This window comes from Halichoerus grypus, chromosome 9, assembly GCF_964656455.1.
Source record: "Halichoerus grypus chromosome 9, mHalGry1.hap1.1, whole genome shotgun sequence".
In the NCBI taxonomy this organism is placed as follows: Eukaryota; Metazoa; Chordata; class Mammalia; order Carnivora; family Phocidae; genus Halichoerus; species Halichoerus grypus.
In genome coordinates this window covers 68921194-68948785 of record NC_135720.1, presented here as the reverse complement: position 1 = coordinate 68948785, position 27592 = coordinate 68921194, and the positions used below count along the sequence as shown (strand labels likewise).

The 27592-nt window shown below is 40.4% G+C and overlaps 1 protein-coding gene across 3 annotated transcripts in view; it reads left to right on the top strand.

Moving 5' to 3' along the window:
• Window positions 1-27592, top strand: part of ANKRD6 (ankyrin repeat domain 6) — a 186061-nt gene that overhangs the window by 23778 nt on the left and 134691 nt on the right. Inside the window, exon 1 of one of the 3 annotated variants that reach the window (XM_078055002.1) lies at window positions 21051-21361. The exons of the other annotated variants lie outside the window; for them this stretch is intronic. The gene's annotated coding sequence lies outside the window, so the exon portion shown is untranslated. Of the gene's footprint in view, window positions 1-21050; window positions 21362-27592 lie in introns of those variants that run through there. 3 annotated transcript variants of the gene reach the window in all.

Here is a 27592-nt window from a genome sequence, read left to right as displayed (position 1 = left end):
GCTCATTAGAGGTGACTGGTTTGCTAGTCTCAAAAATGTAGTGAAGGAAGTTAGCAGTGTTTGTGTTTGTTTGGGATCTGACAGTTTTGCAGAGACAAAACAAGTTTTTAAAATTTATTTGTGGTAGAGATGGGTGAATAATAAGCAGTTCTTTCCAAACACGTACTACAAGCTCTCCCTTGGCTTCTGTCTGTCTGCCTGAGGAACAAAGATGTCTCTGTGTTGCAGGATAGAGACCTAGAGTGAAGGGACCGCCTGGTAAAGGCTGAAGAGCACGTACAGGGCAGAGAATCCCAGGCACTTAGTGTGGTGACTGGATTGCTTCGGAAATACCAACACTCCCAAGTCCTGATTGGAGTGGGGTTCACGACTCCATGTTCTTTCATATTTCACATATAACCTTTTGTCGCAGAGAGAATAGGTCTGTTGGGTAAGACAATGAAAGATTGTTGCTGGGCAATTACTTCCTATAACAGACTTTCTGTTTTAACAGATCCCTTGTTACTTGAGCCCTTTTATTTATTTTTAGAGACATTTTAAAAAACAGAAAAGTACACAGGTACCCCTATGAATTGGCCACCAAGATGAGTTTCTAGTTTTTAGCATATTCATGATGGGAACTTGATTTCCTGCTTCACAAAATATTATGCTCAGCATAAAGTCTTTCAGCTTGTGGGAAACAGGACTAGCAGAGTGCAGAACATCGATCCCTTCCAAGGCAGCTTTTATTTATAACTGTAGCTTCTAACTTTATTACAGTGCTTTGTAAACTCACCGGTCCCACTACTTCACATTAGCAATAAACTGTGACTTGTTTACTTCTAGGACAGTCAGGGGCTTTTAGTGTAATTGATTGGATGTCTTTTTTTGGTACATCTTCAAATGGTTACACTCATCCCAGAGTAATGAGGAGGAAGAGAAAATGGAATGGATCCTTATCCTCTTTTTTAAAATGATCAAAAAAATTAAAAATGATCTTTCCTTCTCCATCTAGAGAATTTGGTAACTCTGAAATGTCAACCACATGGTGTGGTTCATTTTTTCCCCCCCATTCATTGTGTTTGGCTCATTCAATATGGAGACTTGCTTTTCCCTTCTGGGAAATTTTCTTCTATCATTTCTTTGATAATTATCCTGTCTTCTTTCCTTTCTCTTTAAAAACTTCTGATATGCAGATATTGGACTTATTGGATTGAACCTCTTTTTGCTTAAGTTTTCTGTATCTATTTCTATTTCTGTCTTTTGGTTCTACTTCCTGGGGGATTTTTTTAAACTTTTGATCCACCTATTGAATTTTTAAAATGTTGTCAGTTGCATTTTATTTCCAAGAACTCTCTTTTGTTCTCTGATCATTCTTTTTTCATTGTAACTTATTCTATAATACTTTATTTAATCTTTCTGCGAATACTAATTCAATTTTTTTTTTTTTAAGTTCTTGTCAGTTACCAGCATTATCTCAGGGACTTACTCCAGGGTTATTTCTTTTTGCTTACTGTGGTCTCTCCTTTTCATTTTGGAAACTTTACTTGAATGTCTGGTGATCCTTGGTTTTTTGTTCATGTTTAAGACTAAAAGGCAATTGGAGGCTTTATGGGCAAAATGTGGTGCATATGAAGCATGTGCCTTAGAAACCGTTCAAAATTTCTAGAGAGGAAGCTTATAATGTTGGCAGAAAAAAAAGCAAGCCACAGAAGAATTAATACAATATTAATATTAATTTTACAAATTGAAAAATAAAACAGTGTTATATGGCTTGTAGATATATGCATGTGTGGCAAAACCATCATAATGGCAAAGGAAACTAAATACAAAATTAAAATAGTGTTTACACTTTGGATATGTGATTGGGGTGAGCATAAAGTTTCACTGTTACTGGTTATATTCTAAATTGGGAAGTGAGCTTTATTATCATTTTCACTACTAACATATGTGTAATGTATTACATACAGTCTTTTATACGTGTCAAATATTTCATAATAAAAATGAGAAATTTGGGGGCACCTGGGTGATTCAGTTGGTTAAGTGTCCAACTCTTGATTTCAGCTCAGGTCATGATCTCAGCGTCCTGGGATCGAGCCCCACATCGGGCTCCCTGCTCAGGGGGAAGCCTGCTTCTCCTTCTTCCTCTGCTGCTCCCCCTGCTTGTGCTCCCTCTCTCTCAAATAAATAAGTAAAATATTTTTTAAAAAATGAGAAATTTTGAAGAAAACTCCTTTCAGTCCATCTTGAGAGAGTAGATGCTTGACTGACAGTGTTCTGTGCCTGGAATGGGGGCGTTGACTGCTCATAATCAAGATCCACTTTTCAGCTCAGTATACGCTTTGAGAAATGACAGCGAGAAATGAATCAGCATGAACAGGTTGGGTTATGCATAAGTCCTTTGGAGATGTTCTTGGCACCATGTTCTCTGAAGCCCTGATGTACTCTAGCCATAGGTTCTTCCAGACCCTCATCAGTCTTCCCAGTGATGTCTAGGAGGTACTTCCACGTGTCCCTGATTACCTGCTGGTCTTAAGTTCCATCCTTTGCCTTCTGCAGGGTGCCTCAGGCACTTCTGCACCACCTTTACTGCTGTCACTTACACATCTCTGCAAGGCATTATAGGCCCAAACTGTTCAGCTGCACAGGAAATAAAGGCAGAAAGTGAGACCTCCGTGGAGTAAAGGAGCGGCTTGGTGAGAAAGGGGTGTGTGGTGATTAGTGCAGGGGAGGGGCATGGCCAGCAGGTGTGCATCTGCCTTCTGCTCAGTCCTCAGTACTGGAAGGATTCACCTGTGTGTGCGGGTGGGTGTGTGCACATAGTTTTTAATATTATCACGTTTGAGGGCGCCTGGGCGGCTCAGTTGGTTGGGCGACTGCCTTCGGCTCAGGTCATGATCCTGGAGTCCCTGGATCGAGTCCTGCATCGGGCTCCCTGCTTGGCGGGGAGTCTGCTTCTCCCTCTGACCCTCCCGACCCTCCCCCCTCTCATGTGCTCTCTCTCTCAGTCTCTCTCTCTCAAATAAATAAATAAAATCTTAAAAAAAAAATATTATCATGTTTGAGACGAGAGTGTGATAATGAATCAGTGCTGTAGGGCACTGATTACAAGATACAAATGCTGACAGGTTCTCCCCAATTTGGGTATTGTGTCCTCCCCAGTGCCAAATGGTTCTAAGTCCCAAAACTCAGTAGGGATTTGTAGAGCAAAATTGTCCCTTTCTGCAAGTGTCCCCTCCGTAAACACCACGCTGAGGCTTTTCCCACCCCTGGTATAACAGTTACCGCTTCTCCACTTTCCATCTTGTGTAACTATTAAATCTCTCCTCCACTTTTGGCCACTCCTACTTCTCTATTTATTTGTTTGTTTATTTGTTTATTTATATTTGAGAGAGAGACATCGAGAGTGTGAGAGTGGGGAAAGGGCAGCAGGGAGCTGGATACGGGGCTCAATCCGAGGACCTGGGGATCACTACCTGAGCTGAAGGGACCTGAACCAAAGGCAGACACATAACCGACTGAGCCACCCAGGCACCCCCCCCCCCCGCCATGTTCTGTTTCTTAATGGCACTTGTGTTTATTCCTTTTTTCTCACATTAGCGGGGTCTTTGGTGGGAGAGGAGACTGAGGAGGTGTTTAATAAACTGTCTTTAATCAGAAACCATTGTTGAGGCATTTGTCTTTTTTTTTTTTCTCCTCCTCCTCCCCCCCAGCTTTATTGAGGCCTAATTGACAAATAAAATTGTAAGTTTAATTTTTTAGCAAGATATCTAAGGTGTACAGCATGATGATATACCTATACGTTGTGAAAGGGTTCCCCCTCTGGAGTTAACACTTCCATTACCTCACGTTTACCTTTTTTTTTTTTTCACTTTTTGTTAAGAACATTTAAGTTCTACTCTCTTAGCAAATTTCAATTATATATGGTGTTATCAACTATAGTCAACATGTTGTACATTAGATCTTCAGACCTTATTCCTCTTATAATTGAAAGTTTGTACCCTATTTTCCCCACCTGCCAGCCCCTGGCAACCTCTTTAGTACTCTCTGTTTTTATGAGTTCACCTTTTTTTCTCCCCCAAAGATTCCACATATAAGTGAGATCATATAGTATTTGTCTTTCTCTGTCTGGCTTATTTCAGGTAGGGTAAAGAAGCCCTCCAGGTTAATTCACATTGTTAAAACTGACAGGATTTACTTCTTTTTTAAGGCTGAAATAGATTCCACTGTATATATATGCACCACATTCTTTATTCACTCATCCATCAGTGGACATTTAGGTTGTTTCCATGCTGTGGCTATTGTGAATAATGATGCAATAAACACAGGAGAGGAGATGCCTCTTTGATATCCTGTTTGCATTTCCTTTGAATGTATACCCGAAAGTGGAATTTCTGGGTCATATAGGAGTTCTATTTTTAATTATTTTTTAAAGATATTTATTTATTTATTTGACAGAGAGAGACAGCAAAAGCAGGAACACAAGAAGGGGGAGTGGGAGAGGGAGAAGCAGGCTTCCCGCCGAGCAGGGAGCCCAACGCGGGGCTTGATCCCAGGACCCCGGGATCATGACCTGAGCCGAAGGCAGACGCTTAACGACTGAGCCACCAGGTGCCCTTCTTTTTTTAATTTTTTGAGGAACCTCCCTTCCGTTTTCCATGGTGGCTGCACCAATGTACATTCCCACCAAGTGTGTACAAGGGTTCCCTTTTCTCTACATCTTCACCAACACTTGTTATCTTTTGTCTTTTTGATACTAGCCTGTCTAACAGATGTGAGCTGATATCTCACTGTGGTTTTGATTTACATCTCCCTGATGATTAGTGTTATTGAGCATGTTTTCACATATCTGTTGGCTATTTATGTCTTCTTTTGAGAAATGTCTATTCAGGTCCTTTGCCCACCTTTTTTTTTTTTTTTTAAGATTTATTTATTTATTTTAGAGAGTGCATGCACAGGAATGGGGACAAGGAGCAGAGGAAGAGGGACAAGCAGAATCCATGCTGAGCATGGAGCCCCATGCAGGGCTCCATCACACGGCCCATGAGATCATGACCTGAGCCAAAATCAAGAATCTGACACTCAACCAACTGAGACACCCAGGCTCCCCTGCCCACTTTTAAATTGGGTTATTTGTTTTCCTGCTATTGGGTGGTTTGAGTACTATATATATTTAAAGATTTTATGTATTTATTTGGCAGAGAGAGAGAGAGCCAGAGAGCACAAGCAGGGGGAGAGCACAAGCAAGGGGAATGGCAGAGAGAGAAGAAGAAGCAGGCTTCCCGCTCAGCAGGGAGCCCAATGCAGGGCTGGATCCCAGGACTGTGGGCTCATGCTCTGAGCGGAAGGCAGATGCTTAACTGACTGAGCCACGCAGGCACCCTGAGTACCTTATATATTTTGGATGATTTTCGAATATTTTCTCCCTTTCCATAGGTCGTCTCTTCTCTCTGTTGATTGTTTCCTTTGCTGTGCAGAAGCTTTTTAGTTTGATGCAATCCCATTTATTTATTTTTGCTTTTGTTGCCTCTGTGCTTGAGGTCATATCCAAAAAATCATTGCTCACACCAGTGTCAAGAAGATTTTTCCCTATGTTTTCTTCTAGTGGTCTTACAGTTTCAGTTCTTACGTTTAAGTCTTTAATCCATTTTGAGTTGATTTTTACATAAGGAGTGAGATAAGGGTCCAATGTGATTCTTTTGCATGTGCATAATCAGTTTTCCCAACACCATTTATTGAAGAGACTGTCCTTCCCCACTGTGTATTCTTGGCAACTTTCTCAAAGATCAATTGACTATAAATGCATCAATTTATTTCTGGGCTCTCTATTCTGTTTCATTAGGCTATAGTACCATGCTGTTTTAATTACTATAGCTTTGTAGTACATTTGGAAATCAGGTAGTGTGATGCTTTCAGCTTTGTTCTTTTTGCTCAAGATTGCTTTGTCTTTTGGGGTTTCATATGAATTTTAAGATTTTTCAATAAATTTTTATCATTGAAGGAGCTCATACTAACTAATCTCATTCTTTGGTAAGGCAGTCTTTTGTTAGGTTCACTTTTGCAAAACAAAGATATGATAATGAATATCTTTGTACTGGAGATAAGAACCAATGTAATTTATCAGTTAGGTGTAAGACCACAGCCCTCAGTAACTGGAGCCTGCCTTGAAGAAGCTTTGGAATAACAGAATAAAATACTTCTTATGAACTGTAACTGAGGAGAACTGTTATTGGTCCCTGAAGTTAAAAAGCTGCCATTGTTCTGTAATAAGATAATTTCATCACTAGTGGTGATATTTTATCTAGTAGCCTAATTCCTGCTTCCACCAGCAGGAATTTCTCTTCTTTTTAACCTGATCAAGTGTCCAATTTTAGAACAACAGATGTCTGAAGCTTGCTTTATACTGATTAGTAATATTTTTTCCTCTAAGTTACATAAGACATTTTTTTAGTCTCTTGCAACTTGATCATCTGCACCCTTACGGAAATCGCAATGCACCCTGGCTCAGTGTTATCTACAAGCACTTACATCTGTCAGGCTTTTGTTCCAAGGCCAGAGCAGGAATGACATGTGATACACAGGAAAAGATCCTGTAATCTTATCTATTCTTATGTGACACACCATAGTTTGTCAAGAGTCTTTTGTATTTTAATAGCACCTTTCCAAGAACTTACATTGCTTTCATCTCAACCACCCTGTAACATCCTTAGGGGAAAAGAGCATACATTTCTATTTGTAAGGGAAATGGAAGATACTTTGTTTCTTCCCAGATTGTGAGGTAAAATTTTAATATGTCTGGATAGACTTCTGAGGATTACTTGTGTGGGACCCACCTTGGCTTTTAGGAACAGGAAAGAAATTATCAGGGAATTGTTGTGGCCTGGGAAGGGAGCAGGAGAGTGTTGCCAATTACCGCTTGAGATTTTGATGATATGTGTTTGTGTGTGTGTTGAGGGGAGGGAGAATGGTGATAGAAGAGTAAATAAATCACGTTTCAGATAACCTGACTAAAAACCTAAAACAAAAAAGGGACAACTTGAAGACAGGAGAGAACTTCCGGCTTTACCCCCTGCCTCCCAATATGCCCTGAAAATTCTGGTCCACAAGGATCCTCTTTCTTTAAGAATTTATAGTGCATGTAATTATAGATTATCTGGCATTTTGCTTTAAATTTTTAAAAAATATGAATCATTGCAAAGTGGTTAAGAGATTAGACTTGGGAGCTAGGTCACCTAGGACAAATCCTGGCTCCATGACATACTAACTGTGTGACCTTGGACAAGTTACTTAACCTCTCTATTCCTCAGTTATATCGTATTTAAAATGGAGATACTGATAGTATCTACCTTTTTGGTTTGTTATGGGGAAGGTACATAGTCACAAAATTAATACATATTCATTGTAGAAAAGTAGGTAATATAGTAATTTAGCAGAAAAGAAGATAAACATCTCCAATCCTTCCACCTATAGTTAAACCGCTATTACTATATTGGTATATATCCTTATATATATTTTTTGTACACAACATTGAGATCATACTCTTCATGATGTTTTGTAACTTTTCCCCCTTAATAATTATATTATGAGCTTTTCCCCATACTACTCAGTTTTTCTTTTCTTTTTTTTTAAAGATTTTATTTATTTATTTGACAGAGACATAGTGAGAGAGGGAACACAAGCAGAGGGACTGGTAGAGGGAGAAGCAGGCTTCCCACAGAGCAGGAGCCCGATGTTCGGCTCTATCCCAGGGCCCTGGGATCATGACCTGAGCCGAAGGCAGACACTTAACAACTGAGCCACCCAGGTGCCCCACTACTCAGTTTTTCAACATCATTTTGTTTAAAAGACAGTACTACATTGAGTGAAATATATTGAATATATTTCAGTTTACTAAACTGTTCCCATATTATTGAAGCTTTAGGTGGTTTCCAGTTTTTCACTTTTACAGGTAATACTTCAATAAACATTTTTGTATGTAACTCTTGAGGTTACTTTCCTTAAAGAGAAATGGAATTGCTGAAGGAAAAGGTAATTATTTATATTTTTAAAGCTTTTTTAAAAAGATTTTATTTATTTATCTGAGAGAGAGAGAGAGGGAGAGCATGAGCCTAGGGAAGGAGCAGAGAGAGAGGGAGAAGCAGACTCCCTGCTGAGCAGGCAGCCTGATGTGGGACTCCAGGAACTTGGGGATCATGAGCTGAAGGCAGACGCTTAACCAACTGAGCCACCCAGGCACCCCTATTTTTAAAGCTTTTGACATATATTGCTGAATTGCTTTCCAGAAATTTTTACTAACAGTACATGTTTGTTTTCTTTGCCCTCTTGTCAGTATTGATTATTCTAATTTTTTACATTCCATTTTCTAGGTAAAAAAATTCTTTTTATTGTTTTATTTTTGTTTGATCATAAAGAAAGCCAAACATTTGTATATATTTTTAGCTCTTGAATTTCATTCTCTTCTCTGTGTGTGAAATGCCTGTGAATTTCTTGTGCACTTTTTTAAAGTATTCACTTTCTTGTAAACTATCAGTTTGTAAGAGCTCTATATGAAAAGCTATTGATTGGCTTTGTTAAAATTTTTTCCCCACAAAGTAAGGTTTCAACAACTTTGCTAATGAATCTAATGCTCTGAGGTTGGTTAATTAAACTTCATCCATGAATTCTCTAAGAGAAAAACTACAAATCAGTTGATATTTATAATACATGGCATATTATTTATTGATACAACAGGGAAGTCTTTTTTTTTGTTTTTTCCTTCTGAATACAACAGATACTTATGGTAAGTTGATTTATGGTTTGGAGTTTGCTTTGGGTGGCATATACTTCATTCATTTTGATTAGATATTATGAATCCTATTTTGTGCTACACTTGTGATATCTTGGTAGATTCCTCAGCTATTTACTGGACACCATGTTAGTATTTAAATTCATAGTCAGCCACAGTGTTTATGCCCTGTATTTATCAAGGACTCACTGTGTAGATAGGTCAAAAGTCAAGATGGAAGGCGCACAGATTTTTGTGATGCTAGAACTGAGGTCATAATGTTTTGTATCCAAATGACTTGAAAGATAGGATTCTTAGAAAGATTGGAACCCTTGCAAAAGATTTACGCTTCACTGATTCTCTTCGAAGAGGATCACAAGAGCTCACCCTGCGTAGGGAAGATCATTGTTGCTCAGGCCTCCTGCACACATAACTCCTGAAAGCATCTCATGTTGGGGGACTCATTCATCCGTGTAGCATTTTGAGGCATGAGCAGGAAGCATATATTTTTGTGGAACCTGGAGCTGAAGTACATTCCTTTAGTGCAGTTTGAAACTTTATTTGTACTTATAAACACATTTTGCAATTTAAAAGAACCGCAAAAATACCTGTTACACTGAGGCGTTTGGAGTTCATGTGGCGGTGTTTATGTTGTTGCACATTCTTTACTTCCCAAGCCCCCCCCCGCTTGCAAATCCCCCCAGATGTCTAAGCAGGCATCGCTACTGAGCAGAAAAGCCCTCTAAAAACCATAAGGTAACTCACACCAGGCATCTATGACTTTAGGTCTCACAGATGATTTTTTCTTATTAATTTACCCTCTCTCTCCAAAGACATTTCTGAAGTTCTGGTTGGGGAGTCTAAATATTCACATTTTACCTAGTAGGTAATAATGAGGATGCTTATCTACCTGTCTGGATTTTTTTACTCAAAATTTAATGAAATATTCTGTATTACCCTTTTATTTAAAAGTGAGAATAGACTATGGGGAAATATGTAAAATCTGCATAAATCAGCTGAGCAAAAATCAAGTTCTTACCAATATTAGTTATAAATATTTAGATATTATTTATTTAGGCATGACAAATATGTTCTTTTTTGATGGTTGAGCGTGCAGTTTTGCTTAGAATTAAATTTTCAGTTTTAATTTTTCTGAGTGGTGATGACTTTTCCTAGCTAACATATGTGGTTTTATTTATAGTATTTGTCTGGCTGCTTAATCTGAATTTAGAATTTTTAGTATTTAGAGAAATTTTCAAAGCACATCATTTTGTAAAAATTTGTATTACAAACTTGTTTCTTCTTGATTCCCCCTCCCTTAGCTTGTATCCCTTTAACTCCACCCTCTAGTTCTGGGGCTGTTTATTTTTCACTTCATGAGTAATGAATATTGCCTGAGACTTCTCTTACAAATTCAACTCTTTCAAAATGAGGCACTGAAGCTGTCTCTTATGTTTTGGGTTTTCTTTAGGATGTCTGTTAATTATTACTGCCTCACTTTTTTATGCCCTGCTCAGTAAGTTACAGAAAGGGAAGAGGAAACACCTGTTTATAAAATGGGGTATTTGAGGGGCTCCTGAGTGGCTCAGTGGGTTAAGTAACTGACTCTTGATTTCAGCTCAGGTCATGATCTCAGGGTTGTGAAATCGAGTCCCATATTGGGCTTCATGCTGGGTATGGAGCCTGCTTAAGATTCTCTCTCTCCCTCTGCCCACCCCCTCTTAAAACAAAAATAAATTAAAAGAAATATCTGTTATTTGGGATTATATTGAATGTATGGATTATTGGGTGGAGACTCAATGTAATATCAAATCATTCATTCTTTCAAAGAAATTTATGAAGTGCCTGCATTTTCTAGTTACAAAATCCACACCAAGCCCTGCCATTGATGAAGCTTACATTCTAGAGCTGCACCATCCAATATGGTAGCCACTGGCCACATGTCATTACTGATAAGCATTTAAATGTTGCTAGTGCTGCATGTTGAAGTGATATATTGGGTAAAATAAAATATGTAATTAAAATTAATTTTACTTGTTGCTTTTTATGTGTTTAACATGGCTACTAGACAGTTTTAAGTTGCACATGTGGCTCAATCATATTTCTATTTGATAACTCTGACCTAGAGTATCTTTCAGGAGATGTATATTAGAGGAGAGGCTGAATATGAACAAGATAAATAAATAATATAAGATATTAGGTGGCCAAAAGTGATAAAGAGACAAGGTTAAAGAGGAAAAGGGGAATATAAGTATTTGTGTGCACTTTGTGTAAGATGGTCAGGAAGATCTCAATGAGGAATCTCTTGAGTAAAGTTCTGAAGGAAGGGAGGGAGGAAGCAAGCCATGTGAATGTCTGGGGAAAGAGCATTTCAGGTAGGGGAAAGAGCATTTCAGGTAGAGGAAACAGCAAGTGCAAAGGTCCTGAGGTGAACACACACTGGTATTTTCAAAGAACAGGAGGAAGAGAGGCCATCGTGATTAGAGTAGTACAGAGAATAGGAGACAAGGTCAGAGAGGTCTAGAGTTTAGAGGAGAGATCTCGGCTGGTAAGTCCAATGCTCAAGTTATCAGCACTTGAAAGTAATTGAAGCCGCAAGACTGCATAAGACACCTAAAGAATGAGTATAGATACACTGGAGGTCCAAGGACTGAGTCCTGGGACTGTGTAACATTACAGGTGGGGAGATGAGGGGAAGCAAGCTAAAGAGTATGGGAAGGAATGGCCAGAAAGGTAAGAATAGAACTAGGTGAGAGAGAGAGAAAGAGAATATGTGTGTGTGTGTGTGTGTGTGTGTGTGTGTGTTTTCCTGGATGCCAACAACGTCAAGGACAAAGGATCCACTTTCCTCAAATGATGCTAGGGGTCAAGTTAGTGGAGAAATGAGAAGTGACATTGGAGTTTAGTAATGTGCAGATCACCAGTGACCTTGATAAGAACAATTATAGTGGAGTGACGGAGTGAAAGCCTGATTGGAGTGGACTCAAGGGAGAGAAGAGACATCTGAGCTGTAGGCGTAGACCACTCCTTTAAGGGGTTTTTCCTATCGAAGAACAGATTTGTCTTCCTGTTTATGTCATCTTTCACATACATTCCTCAGCAGTTTTTAGTTGTCTTCATATAGGGACTATCCATTTCTTATTAAATTTATTCCTTAGGTATATTTTACTTCTTAAAAATTATTGAAGTATAATTAACATACAGTGTTATATTACTTTAAAATGTACAACATAGTGATTCAACAATTCTTTTTTTTTTTAAAGATTTTATTTATTTATTTGACACAGAGAGACACAGCGAGAGAGGGAACACAAGCAGGGGGAGTGGGAGAGAAAGAAGCAGGCTTCCCTCCGAGCAGGGAGCCCGATGTGGGGCTTAATCCCAGGACCCTGAGATCATGACCCGAGCTGAAGGCAGACACTTAACCAACTGAGCCACCCAGGTGCCCCTGATTCAACAATTCTATACATTATTCAGTGCTCACCATGATAAGTGTAGTCACCATCTGTCACCAACAACATTATTTCTATATTGTTGACTATATTTCCTATGCTGTAATTTTAATCTCTGTGACTTATTTGATAACTGCAAGTTTGTATCTCTTAATCCCCGTTATCTTTTTCACCTATCCCCACACTCACCTCCCCTTTGGCAACCATCAGTTTGTTCTCTGTATTTGTTTGTTTCTTTGTTCATTTGTGTTTTAGATTCCATATATAAGTGAAATCATATGGTACTTGTCTTTGTCTGACTTATTTCACTTAGCATAATATGCTCTACATCTATCCATGTTGTTGCAGATGGCAGGATCTCATTCTTATTTATGCCTGAGTATATGTGCTGCCAAAGCGAGCACTATTTATGGCTGAGTAATACTCCATTGTGTGTGTGTGTGTGTGTGTGTGTGTGTATCTATCTTCCAGAACTTCTTTTTTTTTTTTTTTAAAGAGTGCACAAGAGGGGTAGGGTCAGAGGGAGAAGCAGACTCCCGATTGAGCAGGGAGCCTGATGCAGGACTCAATTCTGGGACTCCAGGATCATGACCTGAGCCAAAAGCAGTCACTTAACCAAGTGAGCCACCCAGGCACCCATCTGCCAGAACTTTTTTTTTTTTTTGCCAGAACTTTACCCATTCATCTATCAGTGGACACTTAGGTTGTTTCCATATCTTGGCTATTGTAAATAATGCTGCAATAAACATAGGGGTGCATATATCTTTATTTAAATTATACTTTTTAAAAGTTGTTATTATGAATAGGGGCACCTCGGTGGTGCAGTTGGTTAAGCGTTAGACTCTGGTTTCAGCTCAGGTCATGATCTCAGGGTCCTGAGATTGAGCCCTGGGTCAGGCTCTGCACTCGGTGCACAGTCTGCTTAAGACTCCCTCTCCTTCTCCCTCAGCCCCTCCCACCTGCACTACCTCTCTCTCTCTCTCTCTCATATAAATAAAATCTTTTTAAAAAAGTTGTTATTGTGAATAGCATCATACATTACTATATTTTCTTTTTTTTTTTTGAGATTTTATTTTTAAGTATCTCTACACCCAACATGGGGTTTCAACTTACAAATGTGTAGAGATTTTTGCACAAGGTCCTATAGATGATGGAGTAGTGAAGAGGTCAGGTAGTTCTGGGGTGCATGGGTGGCTCAGGATCGTGAGTTCAAGCCCCACATTGGGGGTCAAGTAGTTCCAATTCCTCTTTCTTCTAAATGAGGAATAACCCTCCTTCCCCCAGCTCTTCCTTCTTCCCTTTCATCTCCACACACATAAATATAGATGCATCTATGTGTATGCACAGACTTATTATCTAGAGTTTCAGAACAGCCCCATACCGTCAAAGTCTAGGTAACTGTGATTCTGCCCAGAGCTAGTAAATTCATCACAAGTGTCCGAAGGTTGAGGAGCCTGCAGAGGAGTGGGAGTGGGTGGTTACTGGAGGTCACTGTGCGCCCCAGGTCTTCCCTTGTCTTTGGTAGTAATTCTGCTTCATTGTGCACCTGTCAAAAACTTGCTGGGGCCTTTACTCTTAGCTCCTCTTAGGATTGCTGTGCCAGGAGCATGAATGCACTGCCTGTGGATTCTTCCAGAAAACCTCAGAGTGAAAGTGCTGATATGCACCTGGCTCCAGGTTATGAAGAGGGGGGTCCTATCGCCACCACCATCTCAGCGTCTCACCTAGTCTCCCCGTCTGGCATCTCTTGGGCTATGGGTGGCTTTCTCTGCAAGCCAAGGTGAATCGTGTTGTTTCAGGCCATCTGCCCCACCATCTCCCTCTGAAAAGCAGGGAAAATCATTCAGTCCTCTGCCCCATGTCTGCAGATTGCTCAGGCCAACTTGCTGTGTTATGTCTTGGCCCTGTGAGAAGGTTCTGCGCCCCCAGGTGCCTGGGCTCACACCTGGTGAGGAAAAGCCCCAGAGGAAGAGAGACCACGGCCTGCCCTCTGATCTCTCATCCATCCTCGTAGCCACTGAGCTTGCTCTTTGTTGTCATTGTGCATTGCTTATACTTTTTTGTATTTAATAGTTTCTTTAAATCAGACATTATTAGATTTTCTAACCTGGCATCCTAAATTTCAAATTGAGGCATACTATAAGTTTTTCCTCCCTTGCCTGTGCCTTTTACCTTAATGTACGTATTGCTGTAGGGCTAGAGAATTTATTTTAAAAAAGCATATGTTTGTTACATCATTTAAAACATTTTACTTTAGGGGTGCCTGGGTGGCTCAGTCGGTTAAGCGTCTGCCTTCGGCTCAGGTCATGATCCCGGGGTCCTGGGATCGAGCCCCACATAGGGCTCCCTGCTCCGCGGGAAGCCTGCTTCTCCCTCTCCCACTCCCCCTGCTTGTGTTCCCTCTCTCACTGTGTCTCTCTCTGTCAAATAAATAAATAAATAATCTTTAAAAAAAAATAAAATCTCATCTTTATTTATTTTTAAGATTTTTTTTAACGTAATCTCTACACCCAGTGTGGGGCTGGAACTCACAACCCTGCGATCAATAGTCACATGCTCCACCGACTGAGCCAGCCAGCCGCCCCGATCTCATCTTTATTCTTATCCTTCTAGGGTTGATTACCTTTAAGTCTCACCAGAAAATTTCTGTTACTAGAGGTATAGTGTTTATTAATCAAGTGTAGTAAGGTTATTTTGAAAGTAACATCTAACGTTACCAATGTGAATGGTTTTTAAAAACTTTGTGTTTCAACCAGCTGTCAGTCCTTTTGACGGTGAGACTCAAGGCCTAAAACCGAACAACTTAAAAGCTGCGGATGCGGGGGCTGCAGGAGGCGCTGCTGCGGTGTGTCCGACCTTGCCGGCTAGCCCACACCGTGCTGTTGTACAGCTCACCCTACTTCCTTGTCTCTTTTTTCTTCACATCCCTAAAAGCTGTCTTCAGCCTAAGTACAGAATGTGCGGTGGTCCACAGATGTTAGCAGAGTTCATGAAGATATTTTCATCTGGAGGAACTCAAATATCAATAATTTATATAATTTTTTCCCTCTGTTAATCTGAAAAATTGCCCACTACATTGTTACGATGAATATAGTCTAGAAACATTGTGTTAATTTCATTTTTAATTGGCCTCCTTGGCAACCTACACTGAAGAGATCTGCTTTAACTGTATTCCTGACCTGCTCAGAATTTTTGTACTTTGAGTCAACCATAAAGAAATATTTATGCATTTAGGGGCGCCTGGGTGGCTCAGTCGTTAAGCGTCTGCCTTCGGCTCAGGTCATGATCCCAGGGTCCTGGGATCGAGCCCCACATCGGGCTCCCTGCTCTGCGGGGAGCCTGCTTCTCCCTCTCCCACTCCCCCTGCTTGTGTTCCCTCTCTCGCTGTGTCTCTCTCTGTCAAATAAATAAAATCTTTAAAAAAAAAAAAAAAGAAATATTTATGCATTTATAAATTATCAGAAAGCAACAATCTGAACCCTCTCTATGTAAACGCCAGTAGGTACATGGGAACACAACGTATTTAGGAAACAAATCCGAGGAGCCCAAACTTAGGATCTAGACATTTCTGATATAAACAAAAACAGGAAAATATGAAAGCACATATGGCTCTCATACCATGACTGTTTTCACATTAAGAGTTGCTCTATACTCTAAATTCTGTTTGTGAAACTGGGAGCAAAGAAAGCAATCTAAAACACAGTATTCAGTTGAAGCTGTATGTTAGTATCTGTACTGGCATGCATAGGACTGGAACATGGAGAGTTAAATCAGCACCCTTGTTTTTCGTCAGTTGCCAGAAATAAAGACATCAAAGGAAATAGATAAACTGGGCAGCAAATCAAAGCTACATGGGTTTTTCATTTAGTAGTTATTCTAGGTCTGTCTGCAGCTTTTCTAAATGAAATTGTCCTTCCGCCAGTCCCTTCCACAAAGGACCCCCCCGCAAGTAGACTAGTTGTCCCCTCTTGTTACCTTTACATTTGTACATGTGTAGAATTGTTTTTTTAAGACAGATTCCCACATGTGGAAATGCTCAAAGGGAGTGAACATTTATTTTTTTCTAATTTCTCTCTCTCTTTTTTTAGATCCTATTTATTATTTATTTGAGAGAGAGAGTGCGTACACACGAGAGAGCACTAGCAGGGGGTGTGGCAGAGGGAGAGGGAGAAGCAGGGAGCCCAACTGTGGGGCTCCATCCCAGGACCCTGGGATCAGGACCTGAGCCAAAGGCAGATGCCTAACCGACTGAGCCACCCAGGTGCCCCGGGAATGAACATTTACTTACAGGTTTAACAGATACTGCCAAGTTGTCCTCTAGAAAGGTGGTATGCACGTACAAGTGAAGGTAAGACCAACCACTTGTAATGAACTGTGGTGGGTAGGGCTGGGGGGGGTAGGGGAAATAGACTAGTCTGAGGTTTTGCCAGCGATTTTCTAGTCCAGAAGTTGATTCTTGGAATGGTTATAAGGTGTTGCAGACAATGTTAAACAAGATACAAATATTCTTAGAAAGGAACATTTTCATAAATACTTTTAAAGTGAAAATAAAATTTTATTAAAGAATCTTTAAAAATAATGCACAATCCTACTCTTAAAAGATTTTCATTTTTGCAAATTACCATCTACATGTATATATTTTACATGTCATAATTAGTGTATATGTGTTTTCATATTTTAGTTTTTTCACAGAAGTGTCTCATAAGCTGTTTTCTGTTTCTACATATCTTTCATAATGGTCACTTAAAAGCTGTATAATGCTGCATTATGTTACTGTATCAGTAATTTGCTAATTCTGTCCTTAATATTGAAGATTTAATATACAACCAAATACTTAAACTGTGTGTTTTTAACTAATAAGATTTGTTGGTTTGTTCAGGCTTTAGGAGTAATAAAGTTCATTATAAAAAAATTAGGGGGGCGCCTGGGTGGCTCAGTCAGTTAAGCATCTGCCTTTGGCTCAGGTCATGATCTTGGGGTCCTGGGATCAAGTCCACATCTGGCTTCTTGCTAAATTTGCTGATTGTTATAGGTTGAATTGTGTCCCCCCAAAAATTCATATGTGGAAGTCCTAACTCTCCTTACCCTATATTGTGACCCTATTTGGAGATAAGGTCTCTACAGAGGTAATCAAGTTAAAGTGAAGTCATTAGGGTGGGCCCTAATCCATATGACAGCATCTTTATAAAAAGAGGAATTCTGGGGACAGACATGTGCACAGGGAACATGCTGTGCATAGACAGAGATGATGGCCATCTACAAACCAAGGCCAGAGGCCCGAGAGGGGATCTTCCCACACTGCTCTCAGAGGGAACTGACCCTGCTGTCACCTTGATTTCAGACTTCTAGCTTCAGAACTGAGACAGTAAATCTCTGTTGTTGAAGTCACCCGGTTTGTGGTACTTCGTTAGGTCAGCCCTAGCAAACTAATAACACTGATTTTATCATCTTACAAGGTATAGACCTTTGGATAAATACTTGGTGCCAGGCACTGTGCTGGATGTTGGGAATATTAAGTCAGTGAAGTCAAGTTCCCTGTCTTTAAGGTGCTGAGATTGACACATAACGTATAGAACCCTGGGATCATGCTCTGATGGGCCATGCATAGAGCATCCTAGGAGCCCAGAGCTGGGCCAGGGTGAGGGCAGACTTCTCCTAGAGAAGTACCACTTGAGCTGAGTTTTGAGGAACCAATAGGAGCCTATTTAACTATTCTATTGTTGAACATTAGGGTGTTCTTAATTTCCCATGTGTTTGGATTATTTCTTTAGGGTAGATTCCCAATAATGCATTCCTAAGGTAAGGATGTGAAGCCTGAGACATTATTTTTAGGGCAATGTAATATTCTACCAGATGGAGGTTTCCTGGTTATTGAATCCTACTTTTTTACTTGTAGAAGTTTCCCTAATGATCTGTTTCCAATGTTTTGCTGTTATAAATAATCATGTAGTGTACATCTTTTTTGTGTGAAGCTTTTTCAATAATTAGAATTATTTCCTTAGTGATAAGAGTCCTAGAAATAGAATTACATTATCAAAAAGGTCAAATTGTTTTTCAGAAATGTTGAGTTACTTTCCCATTATTAAGCAAGTGAAATCTATTATATCAATTTGATTTATTATAGTCTTATATAATTTGGGGTCTGTGAAAATAGAGTTCAATGTTTCCCTTTTTTGAAGACTAAACCCTTACTAGGAACCAAAGTGTCATTTGTAACACTTGGGTTGAAAGAACCCCACTTCCTTGGGTTCCTTTCTTCATCTGAAACAACCTGCTTGAAGGGCATTGTCCCAACACAGACTTGCCTACACAACTTTGTGTGCTGGTTTCTAACCAGCAGATGTGTGCATTGGCCTCTGTTTATACTCTCTTAACTCCCCTTCCATCTCAAATGTAACTATCCCAGATCAGCCTTCTAGTTAGCTGTTTCATTTCTCTCCTGAGCTCCTGTTACCATGACTCCTGTAATCTCCACTCTGCTGGACTCCAAATCCCACTTATGTTGGCAACATACCTACTGTTATAGGATAACAAAAAGAACCACAACCATGGTGACATGCTGGGAATATGGGCACCTGAAGGAGTCAGGTCAAGAGTGATGGCATTCTGCCTCAAGGAGAGAAGAGTTTGCTAGCAAGTACTGCATTGTTTCCTTCATTTTAAAAGTGAGTGTGGGGGACGCCTGGCTGGCTGGCTCAGTCGAAAGAGTGTGCGACTCTTGATCTCAGGGTTGTAAGTTCGATCCCCATGTTGGGTGGAGAGATTACTTAAAAATAAAATCTTAAAAAAAAAATCCAAAAACAAAGTGAATGTGAGTACCAGATAACAAGCATCAAGGAACGAAGACTACACCCTAATCAGTTTTGTATTTTATACGTGGTGGCCTGCCTGGCAAAATTAATTAATTGATGTGAAATCATAATGTAATTTTTAAAATGCCCCACTAATTACTTTTTAAAATTTTATTTTTGAAATCAGAAAAAAACAAAGTTATACATATTTTAAATATTAGAGAAGTGTACAATTTGAAAAGTGTAAGTCTCCTCTATTTCTTCCCCACAAAGATAAGCAAACATGGTCTGCAATTGAGGATATGTTTATACAGATTTTTTCCCTAGCATTTAAAAAATATAATGATGTTTAACTTCACTAACAATAAATAAAACACAGAGTGACCAAGAATCAGATTCCCTGCCCATCCCACCCCCCGTCAAGTTCTCAAAGATAAAACAGGTAGGAAATGGGTGCTCCCATATGATGTTGGTGGGAGTATAAATTGGAAAAATCTAGTTGGAGGGTAATTTGTCAATAATTGCCAAAATGTTTTTTTTTAATTGCCAAAATTTTATATAGTCATACCTTGTGCGTTTCCTCTGCTGACTTTAGAAAAATAAGAAAGTCGGTAACTTATAACAATGTTATTTGGTATTGTGGTGGTGGTGTTGGTGCTGGTATTGGTGGTCATGGCGGTGCTGGTGTTTTCTACTATATGAGGAGGCTGGATGAAGTCACATTCGAGTCAGCTTTGTACCCGGAACAGTGCCAGGGGGGCAGTTTGGGTCAAAGCAATTCTCATGATTCTTTCTCAACATGGGCAGAAGGGTCAGCTTCCCAGGGGTGGAAGGACTTTGACCATTCCCTTCCTAAGCTGGAAACCGTCAGGGGCCCACACAGGCCCTGCAGACACATTCAGAAGGCACTCCCTAGGAACTCCCCTCCCATTTCTCTGCTTTTAAGTCTGAAACCAGCAGTGAGATTCTACCCTATGAAATATTCATAAAATTCAATTGACCTTAAAATATTTTCTAAATGTAAGTGCTGTAAGTGACCCAAATTATATTAGCAGCTTTTTGAGAAATGGAGAGAGAAAGGAAAAGGAATTTAAGGGAATGGGTTCCAGGGAGCCAACCTTGGCATTTTCAAACCATATAAATGGGTCATGGATCTGCATTGTGTCATTTCAGAAATGACTAATGCGTGGACTGTTTTTGATCATTATCAGAGTGGCCCATCCCAATGTAAATCAATCTTTCTATATTACACAGACTGTGTGCCCCTTTTTAAATCTGTATTTTTATTTCATAGTCATTTTATTTCCAGCTCTAAAAATCCTGAGAATCTGTACTCAAGGTGACCTCACATCAGGAGCTAAGGAAGCCACGGTAGCCCAGCTGGCCCCCCGGCTAGTAGGCAGAGGAGCCTCTGCCTGCGCCTTGGTGTAAGTCCCTGAACAGGGCCCTGCAGGAAACTTCCCTTGCCCCGCTGACTGATGGGGGACCAGAGATTTTCATTGTTAGAAAACTCTCCTGTGCTTATGCAGAGGCTATCATCTCCATCCAACCATCAATCCTTTGTTCTGCTGTCTGCAGCCCCCAGAATAAATCTACTCATTATACCGTTCGTGTATGGAGGATGGCCATTTTCCGCTCCCTCCCTTTCCAAATCATTTCTTTCTTATCCTAGAATTTTTGCTGTCTTGTTTATCCAGTCATCTCTGTAGAATAAATAATACACAGACCATCTATTCTCCTTCATCTCTCCCATATTCATAAGACTGCCTTTCTGATAATGAGTCCTAAAATTAAGTTTGTTCATTTGTTTTTGGCATCCACATCACACCATTGTCTCATATTGACTTGTAAATAAACTAAAACCCCAGAGCAGTTGCTTTCTGAGCTTAAATGGAAGATACAACATCTATTTCTCTGATATCTTTTTTCCTTTTGGTGCTTTCTTTTCAACCCAGACTGCTTTTGGAATTCTGATTCTGTCATCTTATCTAAAGCATTCATCTCTCCCAGCGTGGTGTCGTCCTCGCATCATTGGAAAAGCCTGCCTGCAGATTGCTGATGTATTTACCTAGGCTCAGGGCTTGAATAGGGTGACAAATCCCTCATAATGAGTTTGCCAAGTGCCTGCTGGCAGCCGGCATTTTCAAGGCTCTGTGTCGAAGGGATAAGGACAAAACCTAGGGCCTCGCTGCCCAAAGGGGCCCTGGCCACCGGAGTTGGAGGAACTTTGGTTTGACCATTGACGTGTAAATGATCGCGGGGCGAGGCGGATCCCCAGCAGACCCTCCCACCAACCCTCCGACCACACAAAGCCCTGGCCTGGAAGGGCTGCAGGCTTTGCCTCCTTGAGGCCCCTGGGCGTCCTGGCTGTGGAGGTAAGTCCCCAGATCAGCTGTGTCGTAAAACTGTTCCATTTGGGGCAGTGATTATGGGCTGGAAAGTTCTCCCAGCCACATGCATGCAGTGGGAGTGGTCTCGTTGGACCTCACTCTGTCCTGGAAGCAGACATAGGCCCTATAAAGGTTTTTGAAATGAAAAAGAATACTAAAAAGAAGCAATCACATCTGCCCATGTGTAGGTACATATATAAGAACTTTTTGAATTTTACCTGAAATTTCTATAGGATAATTTTATTTTTCTTACTGTGTTTTCTGGAGTCTAGCTCTCTCTCTCCCCTTCTCTGTCTCTAAACTTTTTTACTTTTCCTCCTCCCTCCCTTTCCTTGTAGGGATGGTAAATTGTGTAATTCATAAGGAAAATATTGCTATGTGCTTTACGAGTTAGAGAAACAAAGGAAAATTACACACGATTAGAAGAATCACCTGAATAAACCACTGCTAAAAAATGGGGATATGCTGATTCCGCCCCCTTCGGAAACTTCAGTGGAAGAGTTTTTGTAGTGCTAGTGTCCTAAATGTAACAATGCGAATTATGAAATTTATGGTGTTCTTATGGTGGAAGGTATATGTCATACTTTGGACTGATTTTGTTACAAGTCCTTTAAGAACTAGCAAGAAATTATTTAAAATATGAGCTTAGATTTTACATTCAGAATTGAGTGCTAGATTGAGTTAGAGGAGAGTCTTGATTTTAAAAAATCTTGAAGTAGGGGTGCCTGGGTGGCTCAGTCGGTTAAGCCTCTGACTCTTGATTTTGGCTCAGGTCATGATCTCAGGGTCCGGAGATCAAGTCCTGGGGTGGGCTCTGTGTTCATGGGGTGGGGGTGGGGGGGGTCCTGCTGCTTAAGATTTTCTCTCTTCCTCTCCCTTTGCCCCTCCCCCCTCAAATAAATAAATAAATCTTTAAAAAAATCTTGAAATAAAGGGTTTAATTTGGTAAAATATCCCACATAGGATTCACTTTCCTGACTGCTTGCAGAGATGGTGCTTTTAAGAAAATATTTTCTTAATAAAATGCAAATATTTCCAGATATACCCCTCCATCCCTTTACCCCTTCTCTCTGTCTCTCTGTCTCTGTCTCTCTCTCTCTCTGTCTGACTCATAGATACTCTTCTTTGTAGTATGACTTCATTCTGTACACGACGCATCCTGAAACCTTGATTGGTGGTTGTTAGTTCAGATACTTTCTTGCTCTTTTAAAGTAATTATAGTAATAGAATTATGCTTTTATATTAGAACACCCATAATGAAATTGAAAAAAAAAAAAACTCATTCAATCAGTCTTAGATCCATAAATCCTATCATTAAGTATGAAGTCTATTTTTAAGCATCTCATGCTCCAGTGAGCATAGGGGAGTTTGGTACAATGGAAAGAACACAAAACTAAGTGATGTAAGTTATGGGATCTGTGTCTCGCTACCTAAATGGCCTTGGGCAAATGACTAACTTCTCTGGACCTCAGGGATGGACTAAATCAACGGCTCTCAACCAGGGGTGGCCATGTCCCTTGAGGGGTGCTTGGAAATGTCGAGTTGTTTTTAGTTGTCACAGTGTATGGGGGCACTAATGGTTGAGAACCTCAGAAATTAGAAACGTTGAAATGCCACCCAGCCCAGTGATGAATGGGCCCACTCTGAATGCCAGTGGCACCCCAACTGGGAAACACTGGACTGGATGTTCTCTAAGATTCTTTCAGCTTTATTTCTCTCAAGGTCATAAGCAGAGCATTGAGAAACATCTGAAGTGATACTGAACTATTACATTTAGTGTCTATATCTCACATTTAGCATTAGATGCTGTGTTGTTGGAAGTGAAGTCAGACCCAGCGATGCTGTTCAAAAGCAGGTGCAGAGCCAGACCTGGGTTTTTTGGTTGGCTTTGGATTTTCCTTCATGTCCTTCTTTCCTCAGGGGGATGAAGTGGGTTTACTGTGGCCACAGCCCGGCTTCTAGGCCCTGGACTTGTCCGCTTAGAGGAAAGCGGCAGCTATCTCACCACACCGCCCTGCTGCTGGGTGCTGTCTGTCTGTTGGGAAGGGGTCATTGCGGAGGCAGGTGCTGCCCTGAAAATCTGCCTGCCAGTTGTCAGAGGCCGGACCAGAGACCTAGATGAGGCAGAAAGGGATTTGGTTGGAATAAAGACTCCTGGGGAGTCTGAATTCTTAGATTGTTTGGTGTGATTAAATTACTTTTTTATTTGACAGTGAAGTGCTATTAATTCAAAGTCCCACATAACATCGTCTCTTAGGATTGTCTTTTTTTGTAAAAAGCAATAGAGAGATGAGTTATAAATCTTCACCAGAAATTTGCTGTGATGTTGGATATATATCCAACTCTTCACTAACTAAATTGTAAGTTTACCTGGAACATATTTTTTAATTGATATGTTGCTTGTAGCTACACAAATAATTTATTTAACTAAAACATTCAAATATATGTATATTTGAATATATATTATATACTGTATGTATATACTATATAATAGTATGATGTACGATATAGTAATTATATATATATAGTATTCAGTATATATATCCTGCCAGTCTTAAAAATTTTACAAAAATGAGGTTCCAGTATGTGATGTTTTATAACCTGCTTTGTTCATGTCACACTATCTCATAAACATGTTTCTGTAACATAGATATTACATAATCTTACATGACTTCTGGTGATCCATTGAGAGAATGGTCAAAGAGCACAGACCTTAGTGTCAGACTCCGGCTTCATATCTCAGCTCTGCCTCTTATTAGCTGGGCAATTCACTTCTTTGTGCCTTGGTTTACTCTTCTGTAAAATGGGGAGAATAATAATACCCACTACATTGGAGTGTTCTGAGAATTAAATGGGATACTGGATGTTGAGTGCATAGAATAGAATCTTGCATAAAGTAAGCACTCAATATCTGTGAGATACCATCAACATCATTGTATGACTGTACCATCTCTGCTAACCAATCCCCTGGTATTAGACATTCTTGCATCGAAATCTGTCTTGACGTCCAGAGTTATTACTTTCATATCAATTCTTAAAAGTGGAATTTCTAGGCCACAGAGCAAACAGTTTGTGTCTTTGGATACATATTGCTGAATTGCCTTCCAGAAAAATTGTCTCAGTATTCACTCCTACGAACTTTTCTTAGCTGAATTTAAAAAATTCAGCCTGGTTTCCTTCTAATATCCTTCGTGCTCTGAAACCCCCACCCCTTCCAATAATTGCGAATATAAACTAATTTGATATTGCTCTGGGGCAAGCATAATTACGGAAATGAGTTAGCCACAAGACAAAGTCAATAAAACATTCCATAGTCGAATAAAAAAACAAGGTAGATCCCCTGCCACTTGATATTTTCTGTGCTACAATTTCTTCACTGATCAAGAATTGTTTATGTGTGAGAGGATGTGAGTGTGTAACCCATAAGTGTGGTCTTTATGCTGTCTTTCCCCAACCCAATTTAACTTCTAGATGTACTGGAAGGAAAAAAAAACCTTCTTTCAGGAATATAATAGGAAATGTACATGAAACTAACTATATAATTTATAAAACACTTCAATCCCTTCATTCTGTGGTATGTAAACATTACTTGCTTCACTGTACAATTTTTACTTTTACCATGAAGAAATTGTTGCAAGTTGGTATATACAAAGATGGGATCCACAGTGTGCCCGGTGCTACTTGACTTTGTAGTGAATGCTGTGGCCCAGGTTCCTTGTCAGCATGCCTGTGCTACCAGTTGCTGGGTGATGACTCAGTTCTCCCACACATCATCTCTGTTTGGATGACTGAGGCCCCCCACCCACCCTGTACAGCATGTCATGGCCGCAGCCTGGCCTTCCCGTGTATTTAGTGCAGTGTTGTTAGATGAAACCTGCTTCTGTTTTGTTCTCAGTAATCTACCCACTTGCCTTTGATTATAAACACGAATACAAACATGAACATTTAAACCACATGACCTAACATAACTATGAGGGAGACAGATGATTCCAAATATGTTCAGTTTAGATTCTCATTAAGAATGCAAAATTCTCATTGAGAATTCTCAGATTTCTGAAAATACATCTTAGGACCCCAGAACTATGTGTGGGAAATGCTGACTCAGTTTGCAGATACTGGCCACGGTACTTTTGATAATTATTGGCATTCTAAAAAGAAACATTGGTTATATTTTTATTATTTTTTGGATTGAACAGTTGATTCATTTTTGTTCAAGAATGGTGGCCTTCAAACTTTGGATTGTGACCCCCTGTAAGAAATGCATTTTATTTTTTTATTTTTTATTTTTTTAAAGATTTTATTTATTTATTTGAGAGAGAGAGAGAGAAACAGCATGACAGGGGAGAGGATCAGAGGGAGAAGCAGGCTCCCCGCTGAGCTGGGATCCTGATGTGGGACTTGATCCCAGGACTCTGGGATCATGACCTGAGCCCAAGGCAGTTGCTTAACCAACTGAGCCACCCAGGCGCCCAAGAAATGCATTTTAAATAGTAACCTGGTATGTAAGCATACAAATATAAATATACCACACACGTGAAAAATTTGTTTCCCAAAATCTATGGAAATTTTGATATTTTCTGTTCTATTTCATTTTTTAACATGTTGCTTGTGACCCACTCACTTATTTTCATGACCCACAAATGGGCCATGACCCGGACTTTGGAAATTGTGTTCCAGAGGTGGCTTGTTGTTGAATGTGAGCTGACTGGTAACCTTGGTGGGTTCTTACAGCCCTTTCATGGTGGAAGCACAGTGCCTTCCTCTTGGTGCTGGGGTATCACCTCGGGAAGGGTCTCAGTGCCATTGGGCCTGGCAGAAGGGGAAGGTCGAGCGACTTGTGTTGGCTGTCTGGGCACTTCAACAGCCTTGCATTTGAGAACTTTCATCCTTCCCTGGGCTGGGTGCTGCAGCCAAGGGCTCTGCCTGAGAGGGAAGGTTTAAACAAAGACAATAATTCAATTTGAGTGTCCCTGCATCATGTCTTTGTCTCTGCTCTTGACAGAACAGAAGGAAGTTGTTTGTTACTAAGGATATCAGCTGCCCACGGATTGATATATCTGTAGCCAGGGCTGGCTCACTTTCAAGGACGTAGAGAGGTGGCTCCCCAGTCTGTGTATTCGGAAGGAGTCCAGAAAAGATTTTCCTTAAAATGCCTCCTGACCCCTGGGTGCCTAAAATTTTATAATTAAGAGTTCATTCTTTTTGGGGCGCCTGGGTGGCTTAGTTGTTGAGCGTCTGCCTTCGGCTCAGGTCATGATCCCAGGGTCCTGGGATCGAGCCCCGCATCGGGCTCCCCGCCCAGCGGGAAGCCTGCTTCTCCCTCTCCCACTCCCTCTGCTTGTGTTTCCTCTCTCGCTGTGTCTCTGTCAAATAAAATCTTTAAAAAAAAAAAAAAAAGTTCATTCTTTTAAATTTTTATAAGCTTTTTGGTCTCCCAGAATTCCAGATCAATATAAAAATGTCCTTAGGAAAGAGAATGCCTTAAGATTGTATCAGATAACATTTGATAGAGATTTGAAAAGCTCTGAGAGCCAGGGCTGGGGGGGGAGGAGGGGGTATGGGGAGCTTAGAGGCCTGTCTACAGGAACAGAGAAGGCTGCAGGCCCATGGAAGTGTTTGTCTCTAATGGTCACTTGAAAGTTATTTGAAGTTGTGGCGCTCTAAATGTTTTTATGAGAAGGTTGTGAAGACCTGGTGGCTTGGGGTGGACTTGAGTCAGGCTTAGGGTGGAGGGCACTGATGCCCACCAATTGTGGCCAGAACTCTTACAACCACTTGCTACTTGGGGATTTTGTGGCCAGTATTGTCCAGTGGTTTGTGTTTTGTTACCACATTTATTCCCTGTAGACGACATGACTGAAGTATGCTACCCACGGTTCACAGCTTATTTTGCCCAGTGTCTTCTCAGCACCTTGCACTTACTTAGGCATTTTCCCTTAATCTTAGTTTTCTGATTGCTCAGATCACCACCGCTCACTTGCACACCAGTTTGTTTTTCCAGTTGTTGGTTATCATAGAATTTAGAGCTGAAAAAGACCTGAGTGATCATCTGGGTCAGTGTTTTTTCAAGCTGTTGTTATCTACCCGTGACTGGGTCATTACATCGGCTTCATGGGTGTTACTGATAGAGGGTGTTGGTGGTGGAATGGGGGAGAACCCCGTAAATATTGATCTTCCCTACCAAGCATTGTGTGTCACAGAGATGCAGCACCTCCT